This window comes from Echinops telfairi, unplaced genomic scaffold, assembly GCF_000313985.2.
Source record: "Echinops telfairi isolate 266 unplaced genomic scaffold, ASM31398v2 ScPeMD7_18;HRSCAF=68, whole genome shotgun sequence".
Lineage (NCBI taxonomy): Eukaryota > Metazoa > Chordata > Mammalia > Afrosoricida > Tenrecidae > Echinops > Echinops telfairi.
In genome coordinates, this window is record NW_022103915.1 from 86519580 (window position 1) to 86529074 (window position 9495).

At 40.6% G+C, this 9495-nt stretch overlaps 1 non-coding gene and 1 pseudogene across 1 annotated transcript; one reads left to right on the forward strand and one right to left on the reverse strand.

Annotated features, from left to right (window-relative positions):
- LOC101646746 overlaps positions 1-9495 on the reverse strand; it is a 27513-nt pseudogene that overhangs the window by 13963 nt on the left and 4055 nt on the right.
- LOC115868876 lies at positions 7349-7512 on the forward strand. The gene has a single exon (XR_004045838.1). It is a non-coding gene; the product is annotated as a U1 spliceosomal RNA (small nuclear RNA).

Below are 9495 nucleotides of genomic sequence, written 5' to 3' on the forward strand. Positions count from 1 at the left end.
CAAGCAAGGCAGCCGCACACTGGTCCGATGATCAAAGAGTGAGAGACAAGAAAGGTGAGGCTCACCAAGCCATTTATCTCTCTGCCCTTCAGTTAATCCCACTTGTGTTTATCGGCCAGGCTGGCACAATAAACTATCTCACTCTTCTATGTCATTAAATTGCTGTCCTTTCATGGACATCTTCATGCGCAGAAACAAAAAGAAGTTGCATGGAGTGAGGTCAGGTGAGTAAAGTGTGTGGGGCCAGAGAACCATGCTGTTTTTTGCCCAAAAGTGGCTCACTGAGAGGTCTGCATGAGCAGGTGCATTGTCATGGTGGCAAAACCAGTGCACCACAGGGGAGAAGGGGAGGTGGGGAAAGGTAGGGGAAGTCAACAAATCCAGGGACAAGGGAACAACAAGAGACCTAAAATTGATGGTGAGGAGTGTGGGGTTTGATGGTGGGGTTTGATCAAGTGTAATGAAGCTGGGAGGAATTACTGAGAGCTGAATGTAGGTCTAACATGATAGTGGGACAGTAGGAAAGTAAAAGGAAATAGAGGAAAGAACTAGGACACAAAAGACATCATATAGGTATAAATATAAGCATGTATACATGCAAATATATTAATATATATTGATAGGGCTATAGGTCTATGTACATATATTCTTATGTTGAGTATCAAGGTAGCAGATGGACATTGGCCTCTACTCAAGTCCTCCCTCAATGCAAGAATATTTTGTTCTAATAACCTGGCATTCTGTGATGCTCACTTTCCTGACATGATCAGGTAAACAACAAGGCCCACAAGGAAGAAGCACACGAGGCTGTGTGATCACAAGGTGTCGACAGGATCAGGTATCAGGCATCAAAAGCCCCAAAACAAACAATCATATCAATGTGAATGGAGACCCAAAGTTCATCTGTAGACAACTGGACATTGCCCTCACAGAAGGGTCACAGGAAGGGACGAGCCAGCCAGGGTGCAGTATAGCACTGACAAAACACACACATTTCTCTAGTTCTTTACTTCTTCCTCCTCCCCATTATCATGATCCTAGTTCTACATTACAAATTCGGCTAGACCGGATGTACACTGGTACAGATAAGAGCTCTCAACACACAGAATCCTGGACAGTTAAACAAAAGGGGAACCAATTGCAATGATTGATGTGTAGCCCTCCACCCTCACTCAGTGGGAATGAAGAACAGAAACGTGGGTGAAGGGAGACAGAGGACGGTGTAAGATATGAAAATAATAATAATTTATAATTTATCAAGGGATCATGAGGATTGGAAAAAAGAGGAGCTGATACCAAGGGCTCAAGTCAAAAGAAAAGTTTTGAAAATGATGATGGCAACCGATGTACAAATGTGCTTGATACAATTGATGTATGGATTGTTATAAGAGCTGTAAGGGCACTCAGTAAAATGATTTATAAAAAACAAACAAACAAAACAGCCCCTTTATGCTTTTTTTGTTGCACACTGTTACTCAATCTTTTTAGAACCTCCAACTAGGAACCTTGACTAACACTCCGGAGGAACAAACTCCAAATGCACTATGTGTCAACATTTTTGTCCATTCAGGAAGTTGACGGATGTCCAGAGTAAGGTTTGTTATCAATCAACATTTCACTTTTTTTAAAACAAGAAAACCACTCATACATTTGAGTTTTTCCCATATCCCTGTCCTTGTAAGCTATGTTCAACATCACCAGTTTCTGTGGCATTTTCCCCAAACAGGAAACAAAATTTCACAGCCTCATTAAAAAATGAGATTCAAGCGAAACTGCTTTTACAAAAAAATATACTGTGACCAGAGAGAACCTTCCGATGTGACTCCACTGAGTCCACTAACTCAGAGCGAGTTGTTCCATGCTCGCCTGGTGGCGGGTGGGGAAATCCTACTATGAAAGCTCTGCTCTGCCCAGTACAATTCCAGTGTTAGAAGGGAAAAAAAAAAAAAAAGAAGGGGGGTACCACCTCGTCCATCAGTTATCATCCTACAGTAAGTTGCCCATTCTATTTCTCTGTTGCACTTGGAGTGGTTATTAAGGAGGTTTTATCACTCTAAGGGAAGGACTGATAGTTTAGGTAGCACTAGCAAGAACTCCTAGAGCCCATCTGTCCGCATGGATGTTCAGGGGTCACAAAAGTAAACGCTTTCAAATTTGAACACTGCCTTCTTGTAAAGTTCTTTGAGATTTGCTGAAAGGTTTTGTTTCATTACGTTCTTACAAGAATTTATATTAAAATAAAAAACAAACAAAAACGCTATAGAGACACCAACTGGATGAGTGACTTATTAATGTCTTGGGGGTGTGGGAGGAGGATCGGAAGAAAATGGGGAGTTAGTAGCAAGGAGTACAAGAAGGAAGAAACTGTTTTGAAACGGATTGTGGTGATGATCGTACAACCCTTTTTGATGTTGACTGAATTATTAAAGTGTATGATGTGAATGAAACGATTGAAAATCTAAAAGCAAAAAAAATTCATCGATTTGCTAGGGTCAGTAGTAGAGAGTCTACCTTTGCACAAATTGCTGTCCCAGAAGTTTTCAAGTTAGTGAAATCTTTTATTTTTAATCATTTTATTGGGTGATGCCGCGGTTTCTTGAGCAGGGAGAATGAACATGGAAAGCGAATAGACACACAGACACACTGAGACAATACAGGGCTGCAGCACAAAATAGACACAGGCAGAGACGGTACAAAACCGCAGCCCCGACAACCTGCAGTGCTTTATTCTTTATGTACTAAATACCGGCAGTGTTCCCAGACAAGTGTGCTATTCCCACAATAGAATTTTTCACAGCCCTGAGAGTGAGTTCCGTATTTCGGCCCATGCCATATATTTACATTTCTATCAGGGGAAATGCTGTTTGCAGCTGCTTCCACAAGCCCCTTACTGTTTGCAGTAAGGAAGCTGTTTATGAGAACCAACTAGGACAGACATTTGCCTACTGTCCTAGACAGATACATGACACGAGACACAGTGCTCCTCTCACGGCTCCTTCAATTGGGGGCTTGTACCATTCTTATCATAATCCATCCATCCATCCATTGTGTCAAGCACATTTGTACAATTGTTGCATTTGTTGTTCATCATTCTAAAAACATTTTCTTTCTACTTGAGCCCTGGGTATCAGCTCATTTGTTCCCTCCCTCCCCGTCCCCAGTTAGTGAAATCTTGGTCTCTATAAGTTGTACAAAATTAAGGCCATGGGCAACTAGTAAAAGCCATTAGGGTGGTCACAGGCATAGAGCAGTTAAAGCTGGTACATAAGACAGGCCAAAGTATTAGGCTTCCCGCTAGTTACAAGCAATTTTTTTTTTTTTTTTTTTTTCAGGGGATAGCGCGAACGCAGTCCCCAAGCAAATTTTTCTGCGACAAATGCAATATACACGTTAGCTTAGTTAATACACTGTCCAAATCAGTAGCACTCCCACCAGGTTTTGAGTCTATAGAGCCCTGACCTTTGAATATCTCACGCTTTCTTAGTAATAGTAAATGCCATTATTTGGGGGACAGTCTGGAAACCATGTAGCTACTCTGAAATTCTTTTAAATTATTCAATATAAATTTTCTGTGCAGTAAATTAGAAAAGCTACTTCTAAAATTAAGCAATTTCAATAGGATGCTTCTGTTAGTTGGCATTTTTTTAAGTTGGCATTTTGAAGCTTTCAGGTATCAAGAAAACAGAATTGCTACCCTGAGAGTTATTATACCCAAATTAACATAACAAGACAAGGAACTATAATGTCAAAGTGACTCCTATCTGTTTTTCATAAATCCATTGTGGTATGGACCCTAAGGGCATTTTACAATTAGAGAAATTAGTATGTGGTAGTCACATAATCTTGTGTCAACTTGAAGATAGTAAGAGTGAAGGGGTAGAGTCTAGCCTCTCAATCAGGTCACAGCCTGATGGTACCTCCTTGTGGGCGCAGTCTTCTCATGCGGATTCTGGGAACTTCTCTCTCTGCCTTCGTTTTCTTCCTGTTGACAAGTCACATGGAGCCACGCTGATGGCAGCCAGAGCCCTGGAGATGCGTGCCCCCCACCACCACTCCCACCCCGCACCCTTTTGATCCACAAGACTTTGTACCCACTGGCCTGTGAGCTTCCTGCGTTTTGCATCATTGGATGCGACTGTGTGAATCTGAAGAGTGATTCGTGGACTAGTATCAGACTTATAGACTTGATCTCCACTGGGCTGGGATGTTTTCTTAATATACAATTACTCTTTGATATAATGATCTTTTTTACACATATACGAGTGCCTCTGGGTTTGTTTCTCTAGTCAATCAGACCTAACACCGTATGTTTAAAATGAGAGACTATGTATTTAGCCAACACAGTGAATTAAAGTCAGAATAAATGAAACCAGGTTTCATATGTTTGTTAGGAAGGAATTGTAGAAGATTGGTCACTGCCAAGAATTATCACATGCAAATAACTGATCACATGCAAAAACTGTTATACACATTTTCAGAAACCAATGCATATGTTTGGTACTGTGGTATGTCAAAAGTATTGCTACTACGGTTCCAGTTCATACAAAAGTAGGCTTATTCCAAACAAAATGTTTTCAAATATACCTCTGAGATCAATGGATGACTGTAGACAAGTTTTCTTAGTAATATACCTGTATTAGTTTAATTTGGGTGCCTTAAAAAAATAAAGTCCAACCCAAACAGTAATTTCTGAGGGATTCTCTGGACCAGTTAAATGAAAATTCAGCACAGAAAATGATGGTGACTATTTTGGGGGCTTGCAAAGGGGTAATTCTCGATAGATTTTCTTAAAGGACACAGGATGATTACATGGACTTATTATGAAAAAAAATGAATAAAATGGAAAGACAAATTGGTTGGAAAGAGCCAAGAAAGTTGTCCTGAGGAACGGTCCTCTATCTACCAGTCTTTGAGGATAGCAAGGGCCATGAGGATTTGCTGGGCAAATCCTACCCTACCATACGTTCCTGATCCTGCCCGTCACACTTCTTCTTGTTCCCCAAACTCAAAGAAAATTTAAAAGGAATATAATTTGAGTCCCTTGTGAATGCAAAACTGCCATTTTGATGTGGCATCAACTGAAGAGGGCAGGATTCTTTGGGGAAGGCTTATAGAGATGGAAACACCGGCTTTAGACATGTACAGACCTAGATGGGGGTATGCTGAGAAGTGAAACAATAACTTCACCTTTGGATATTTTTGTATTAAAGATTTGTAGTAATACTTTTTTACTTCACCCTATATAAGCTGAGTTTAAGGCTGTCCTCGCCAACTAATAAATTCATGTGATTTTCTTGCCTTTTATGTTTGTTTCTTATTTCCGAAAGCTATGACTAGCAGTTACCAGTTTTGTTTGTTCTTTATTCATGTGACAGTCTTTTTAAAATTTGTCCTTTTGCACAGTTCCATTAAAAAAATCATTTATTGGAGGCTCTTAAGGCTTTTATCACAATCCATCCATCCATCCATTGTGTCAAGCACATTTGTACATTTGTTGCCATCATTTTCAAGACATTTTCTTTCTACTTGAGCCCTTGGTATTACTTAGTTCATTTTCCCCTCTCCTCCACACTCCCTCCCTCATGATCCCTTGATAATAAAAAAAATTTTTTTTTCATGTCTTACACTAACTGTTGTCTCCCTTCACCCACTTTTCTGTTGTCCATCACACTGGGAGGAGGTTATATGTAGATAATTGTGATCGGTTTCCCCTTCTTCCCCACATCTGCCCCTTAACCTCCTGGTATCCCTACTCTCATTATTGGTCCTGAGGGGTTTATCTGTCCTGGATTACTGTGTTGCAAGCTCTTATCTGTATCCATGTACATGCTCTGGTCTAGCCGAATTTATAAGGTAGAACTGGGGTCATGATAGTGGGGAGGAGGAAGCATTAAAGAAGTAGAGGGAAGTTGTATGTTTCATTGGTGCTATCCTGCACCCTCACAGGCTCGTCTCCTCCCTGTGACCCTTCTGTAAGGGGATGTCCAGTTGCCTACAGATGGGCTTTGGGTCTCCACTCCGCTCCCCGCCTCATTCACATCGATATGATTTTTTGTTCGGGTCTTTGATACCTCTTACCTGATGCCATCGACACCTCATGATCACATAGGCTGGTGTGCTTCTTCTATGTGTACTTTGTTGCTTCTCCTGTGACAGTCTTTTAAGCCTTAGAAATACTTCTCTTTGCACTTGCCTTCCAATCAGGCTTTTAATAGCCACTGTGTTAGTCTGGGTAAACTAAAAAAACAAATCCATGGACACACATATGTGTATAAGAAAGAGATTTATATACAAGAGCAATTGAACATTGAAAAAACATCCCAGCCCAGTCCGGATCAAATCCATAAGTTCGATATTAGCCTATATGTCTGATACCAATCTATAAAGTTGTGTTCAGACTCACGAAAGACATGAAATGACGCCGAATGTAGAAGATCACAGGTCAGTGGGTAGAAAGTCCTTGGATTCAGTGGCATTGGAAACATCTTAGCACTGGTAGGGGTCTCTGCATCAGGGTGGGTCCATGTGTCTTGTCAGCTGCTATGTCTCCCAGGGTGTGAGCAGAGAGCCTCCCACCTTCAAGGTGGAAATACCAGATTTCCCAGAATTCTCAGAAGGCCATGCCCACACAGAAGCCTCATTGATTATGTTCCAATTGACAGACTAGACTCCACCCCTTCACTCCTAATCCTCGAAAATTGACAATCATATAACTACCACAGCCACAATGAGAAAAAAATTGATAAAAATGGAATTTAACGTAACACTTAAAGCAGTGAATTAATATAAAAAGTTCTTAAAAAACAGATTATTCACAACTATTTCTCTAAAGAATGTATGCAATAGGTAGGATTATAAAAATATAATAATTTCCTACCTTGGGATAGTATTACTAAATTAGATATTTAAAAATATTTATTTTGTATATAAAATATATAAAATAGTCTTAAAAACTGGGGGAGGGAGGGGATTAAGGGGAGCTGATATCAAGAAGTTCAAGAAAGAAAATGTTTCAAAACTGAGTGTGGAAAAAAAAACTGATTGTGATAGCAATTTTACAATACTGCTTGATGTGATTAAACTATGGAATGTCATGATTTCCTTAAGAACTCCCCAATAAAATGATTAATACAAATTTTTTAAAAGCCTTAAATCCTCAAGAGCCAATAAAAATAAATTAATATGACAAAGACTTCTATATTTTATTTATCTTAAAAGAAAATCTTAAGAAAAAAAGTTTTTAAGTAGCTTAAGTTAAATTAGACATATAAAGTGTCCTTGGTTTAGAGGAAATACTAATTTTATCATAAAAGTAGCTGGTTACTCCAAGACTGAAAAAAGAAAACAGATACTTACCTGGCAGGGGAAACACCATGATCACGAAGGTGGTTTTCCCAGGACGAGGCTCATCCATTGCACTCCGGATGTGCTGACCCCTGCAATTTCCCCAAATGTGGGAAACTCAACTGCATAATTTGTGGTAGTGGGGGACTGCATTCACACTCTCCCCTGAAAAAAAATAAAAGAAAGAAAACAGAAACAAAAAGTTGTATAAACGTTACAGGCAATACCCTCTCAGAAGCACTAAACAGGGTATACAGGCTCGCCAAAGTTGATCAACTTGATAACAGTGGGCTTGGTTTTCGGTTGGTTGACAGTTTAAGGTTGTGTGTTTTCTAGGCTGGGCCATGACTCTTCGTGGTTTGACAGGTAAGATGCTCTCATGTCCCCTGGTTGACTACATTGCAGCAGTACATTGAGAGGGGGCTGCCATAAGTTCAGGATGGATTTGGAACAAGGGATATCACTGCTGATGTCAGATAGAGCTTGGCTCAAAGCAGTGACTACCAGAAAAGCTGTTTACTTGTGTTTTATTGATTGTGCCAAGACATTCAACTGTGTGGATCATAGCAAACTATGGATAACCTTTAGATGAACGGAAATATGAGAACACTTGATTATGCTCATTTGGAACTTGTACATGGATCAAGAGCTGGTTGTGTGAACAGAACAGGGGAATACTGCATGGTTTAAAATCAGGAAAAGTGTGCCTCCGGGTTATATCCTCACACCATACTGATTCCATCTGTATGCTGAGCAAATCATCAGGAAGCGGGAGTATGTGAAGAAGAATGTGGCATCAGGACTGGAGGAAGTCTTATTAAGCTGAGATGCAGATGACACAAGCTTGCTTGCTTGCTTAAAGAGGACTTGAAGCACTTACTGATGAAGATCAAGGATTGCAGCCTTCAGTATAGACTATGACTCAACGTAAAGACCAAAATCCTCATAACTGGACCAATTGGTAACATCCTGATCAATGGAGGAAAGGTTGACGTTATCAAGGACTTTGTCTTGTTTGGGTCCACCATCAATGCTCATGAAGCAGCAGTCAAGAGATCAGAGGACAAATTGCATTGGGTAAGTCTGCTGCACAAGGCCTCTTTAGAGTACTGAAAAGCAAAGGTGTTACTAAGAGGACAAGGGTGTGTCTGACCTAACCTAAGGTATTTTCAACTGCTTCATATGCATATGAAAGTTGGACATTGAATAAAGACGGAAGAATTGATGCATGTGTAGTGCTAGAAAAGAACATTGACAGTACCATGGACTGCTAAAAGTGTAAGGAAAACCTTTATAGGGAATTTTAGCCGCTGGAAAAGATATCCAACACACTGACCCACCCCTTGTACTTCCTCATTCTTGGAATGCACCCATCCCCCAACCACTTCCTCCTTTACTAAGGATGGCATCTACACTAGAAATCCCAGCCCATTCTGTTTCTTTGACCTTGCCTGTGCAGATTAAGTATAAAAGCTATGCCCACCGCCACTGGGGGCCCAGATCTTCCAGAACACTAGTTCCTCTGGGTCACCAGCTAATAAAGTTTTCCTTGAAAAAGTTCTCCAAGAGTGCTGCCTGATCATTCCCAAGTCAGGATTTTGCTGTTACAAAAGGACAAACTGATCTGTCTCGGAAGAAGGGCAGAATGTTCCTTAGAAGCAAGGATGGAAAAAAAAAGAAAAAAAGAAGGATGGTGTGGCTTAGTCTTACACACTTGGACATGTTCCCAGGAGAAGGGCTCAGTATGGGGACAATTGTGAGGATGGTGCAGGACTGGGCAGTGTTTCATTCTGTTGTGCGGAGGGTAGCTATGAATTACATACCACACAACATCCTCTGTGATGAGACCTGATATAATGTAGGCACCTCCATTGAAGTCCCCTAAGGCTTATTTGCTAACCTGCTCTCGCTTCTGTATTTTTCCATTATCAGTTCTCCAGCCCAGAGCCACAGAACTCAGACTTTCAGTGGGTTGCTGCTCATGCTCCTAATGAATACCCACATCCTCTGCCCGCCTAGTCAGTGTGTGCAGTGTGATTGGGCGTGAAGCTACCCCACCCACTCGTGGTTTGTTCCTCTATAAACTGGACTCTGAGTCGCTGGTTTTTATTTATTTATTTATTTATTTATTTTCAGGTGTTTTTTTTTTTT